Genomic DNA, 4,839 nt, shown 5'->3' with positions numbered 1-4,839 from the left:
CCATTGTCTCAGGCCCAAAGCTTCTTAAACTGATAAGCAACTTCAGCAAAGTCTCAGGATACAAAATCGATGTGCAAAAATTGCTTGCATTCTCATATACCAACAACAGGCAAGCAGAGGGCCAAATCACAAATGAACTCCCATTCACAATTGCTAGAAAGAGAATAAAACACCTAGGAATACAACTATCAAGGCAAGAGTAGGACCTCTTCAAGGATAACTACAAATCACTGCTCAAGGAAATCAGAGAGGATAGAAAAATGGAAAAACATTCCCTGCTCATGAATAGGAAGAATCAATATCATGAAAATGGCCATGCTGTCCAAAGTGATTTATAGATTCAATGTCATGCCCATTAAACTACCACTGACATTCTTCACAGAATTAGAAAAAACTATCTTAAAACTCACACAGAACCAAGAAGGAGCTCATATAGCCAAGAAAATCTTAAGCAAAACGAATAAAGCTGGAGGTGTCACACTATCTGACTTCAAAGCATATGACAAGGCTACAGTATCCAAAACAACATGGTACTGTTACAAAAACAGGCACATAGACCAGTGGAATAGAATAGAAAACTCAGAAATAAGACTGCACATCCACAACCATCTGATCTTCCAGAAACCTGACAAAAACAAGCAATGGGGAAAGGGTCCTCTATTTAATAAATTGTTCTGGGTGAAGTGGCTAGTCATATGCAGAAAATTGAAACTGAATCCCTTCCTTATACCTTATACAAAAATTAACTCAAGATGGATTAAAGGCTTAAATGTAAAACCCAAAACTATAAAAACTGTAGAAGAAAATCTAGGGACTACCATTCAGGACATAGGCACAGGCAAAGATTTCATGATGAAAATACCAAAAGCAACTGCAAGAAAAGCAAAACTTGACAAATGGAATCTCATTAAACTAAAGAGCTTCTGCACACAAAAAAGAGAACTATCATCAGAGTGAATAGACAACCTACAGAATGGGAGAAAATTTTTGCAATCAATCTATCTGACCAGGGTCTAATATTTAGAGTCTACAAGGAACTTAAACAAATTTACAAGAAAGAAACAAATACCATAAAAATTGCGGAAAGGACACCAATAGACACTTTTCAAAAGAAGAAATACATGCAGCTAACAAGCATATAAAAAAAGCTCAACATCACTGATTGTTAGAGAATTGAAAATCAAAACCACAATGAGATGCCATCTCATGCCAGTCAGGATGGTGATTATTAAAAAATCAAGAAACAACAGATGCTGGTGAGGTTGCAGAGAAAAAGGAATGCTTTTACACTGTTAGTGCGAATGTAAATTACTTCAATCATTATGGAAGACAGTGTGGTAATTTCTCAAAGATCTAGAGGCAGAAATACCATTTGACCCCAGCAATCCCATTTCTGGGTTTATGCCCAAAGGAATATATATCATTCTATTACAAAGATATGTTCACATGTATGTTCATTGTGGCACTATTCACCTTAGCAAAGACACGGAATCAAACCAAATGTCCACTAATGTCAGACTGGATAAAGAAAATGTGCTACATGCACACAATGGAATACTATGGAGCCATAAACAGGAAAGAGATTATGTCCTTTGGATGGACATGAATGGAGCTGGAAGTTGTCATTCTCAGCAAACTAACACAGGAACAGAAAACCAAACACCGTATGTTCTCACTTATAAGTGGGAGCCAAACGATGAGGACACATGGATACAGTGGATGGAACAACACACACTGAGGTCTGTCGGGGGTGGGTGGAAGGAGGGAGAGCATCAAGAAGAATTGCTAACGGATGTTGTGCTTAATACCTAGGTGATGGGTTGATCTGTGTGCAGCAATTGACCATGGCACACATTTACCTATGCAACAAACCTGCAAATCCTGCACATGTACCACGAACTGAAAAGTTAAATAAAAAACAACAACAAACATATGGCATTAAAAACATATTGAAAGCAAAAAACAAACAAAAAACAAAACAAACAAAATCCCTCAGGCTGATCTCAATCTTCCCACTAAAATACAGTAAAACAATATTCAGAAAATCCTCAGAGAAAGAGATTATGCCCCAAGAATGCTATGTCTATTCAATCTATCCTTCAACCATAAAGGTAACTGATAGCTGTTTTTAACATGCAAGAATGCAGAAATAGAGTAAACCTTAGCAATTCTCAGAAAAACAATACTTGAGGTTAAAATGAAGTCAAACAAGACAAGAATGGGAAAAAAAAAAAACCAATATGAAAAGAATGTTAGTGAGCACTAAATTTACTTAAATATAGAACTAAATTTAACAACAAGTGGAATTACAGAACACACAAAATATATGGTTACATAAATACAGATAAACTAGTGAACAAAAAACAGAAACAGCTAACAGTGACAGGTGATGGGAGGAGGCAGGAACTGGTAGTTAGATGCCTATCAATGTCTATTCACTGCTTCTTCCTTACTAGCATAACACAAATTCTATTTGGGAAAGCAACATGTCCAGCTAAAAGTATTTGCTTTGTCACACACTTTTGGCCTGGCTGGACATGAGACCAAGTTCTGGCCAATTAGGTCTAACAGCAACTTTCTAGATGATACTTATAGGAAAATTTTAAATGACAAAGACTTGATTGGCTGTTGTCTTGGTCTGGGGCTGCTATCAAAAAATGCCATAAAAAAGGTATTTTACAAACCACAGAAATTTATTTCTCACAACTCTGTTGACTGGCAAGTCCAAGATTAAGGCAGATTCAGTATCTAGTGAGGGCCCCCTTCCTGGTTCACAGATGTCCATCCTTTCGCTGTTATTTCACATGATGAAAGGGATGAGGGTGTCTCTGAACCTCTTTTTTAAGTTGCATTCATCCCATTCATGAGGGCTCTGCCCTCATGGTCTAGTTACCTTCTAAAGGCCGTACCTACTAATATCATAACCTTGGGAGTTAGAATTTCAACATGTGAATTTGGGGAAAACACGAACATTGACCATTGCAGCAGTCATACCTCTTTCTCCTTGTTTCTGCTGTAAACATGAACTCATGACTGGAAGTTTAATACCATAAGGTGGCAAACATGAAGATGAACGTCCGTGTGCTAAGGGCAGCAGGGTAGAAAGATGAAAGACGCCTGGGTCCCTGATGCCTTCTCTCAGTCATACCAACTCCAGATTGCCTACTCCTGGAGATCTTACTGCATAGAATGAGCAAATTCCTTATGTATTTACCCATCATTAGTGTTGTATTTTGTTATTTGCAAACAAATGCATTCCAAAATGATACTGTCAGACACAGAGACATGGCATATGGGAAAGATATACTTCTCACTGTATGCATTTTTGTATTATTATGTTTTGCCATGTCACTATCTTACATTGTTTATTTTTTAATCTAGAAAATATTAACCAAAAATGCTTAGTAATAAATAAGAATGTAGAATATATGTAACAAACATATGGACCTTACTGAAGTACCTAAAATAACATATTCACATAAGGTGACTTTAAAAGAGTTTAATTTGCTAAGAATGATGGTTTCCAGCTGCATCCATGTCCCTACAAAGGACGCAAACTCATGAAGAGAAAACCAAACACCGCATGCTCTCACTCATAGGTGGGAACTGAACAATGAGTTCACTTGGACTCGGGAAGGGGAACATCACACACCGGGGCCTATCATGGGGAGGGGGGAGGGGGGAGGGATTGCACTGGGGAGTTATACCTGATATAAATGATGAATTGATGGGTGCTGACGAGTTGATGGGTGCAGCACACCAACATGGCACAGATATACATATGTAACAAACCTGCACGTTATGCATATATACCCTAGAACTTAAAGTATAATAAAAAAAATAAATAAAAGAGTTTAATTATTTGAAAACAAAATTTGAAACATATTTTTATGTAAAATTTACCAAAAGTTTAAAATATTCATCAGAAAAAACAGATAAAATAGTCAACAAAATTTTGCAAAGAAAGAGTAACGAAGAGGCTGCTACATTATCTGACATTAAAATGTATTCTACAATTATAATCATTAGAATAAGATATTAACATAAGAATAGATAAACATATTTACATGATATTATAGATGTCTCAGAAGTAGATCTTAACCCATAGAAGAAGAGTATATGATTAGGCACCATTCCAAATTAATAAGGAAAGAAGGAATTTTTCAATAATGACACTGGAACTGTCGGTTGGCAACTTAGCAAATTTTTAGAAGTGGATTTTTTAGTTTATACAACCCTCTAAGATAAATTCCATATGGACTAAAAATATTAATTGCAGACTTCCATTTCTAGCAAGATAGTGTACTAATTTCACGGACAAAATGAAACAAGAATGTTTAAATGCATATAAGTACTCTCAAGAAAGAGAAAGGAACTACTGACAGAGCAAAGAGCATTAGGCAATAGGCACGTAAGTTGACCCCAAATCCTTGAGAAAAAAGGAAATTTAAACAATCCAATAAAGTACAAGAAGAAAAAAAAGGAATTTTTTCTTTTTACTTTTTACTTTTTTTTTTTTATTATACTTTAAGTTCTAGGGTACATGTGCATAACGTGCAGGTTTGTTACATATGTCAGCCAACAGACACATGAAAAAATGCTCATCATCACTGGCCCTCAGAGAAATGCAAATCAAAACCACAATGAGATACCATCTCACACCAGTTAGAATGGCAATCATTAAAAAGTCAGGAAACAATAGGTGCTGGAGAGGATGTGGAGAAATAGGAACACTTTTACACTGTTGGTGGGATTGTAAACTAGTTCAACCATTATGGAAAACAGTATGGCGATTCCTCAAGGATCTAGAACTAGATGTACCATATGACCCAGCCATCC

This window comes from Piliocolobus tephrosceles, chromosome 12 (assembly GCF_002776525.5).
Source record: "Piliocolobus tephrosceles isolate RC106 chromosome 12, ASM277652v3, whole genome shotgun sequence".
Classification (NCBI taxonomy): domain Eukaryota; kingdom Metazoa; phylum Chordata; class Mammalia; order Primates; family Cercopithecidae; genus Piliocolobus; species Piliocolobus tephrosceles.
This window is presented reverse-complemented; position numbering follows the sequence as displayed.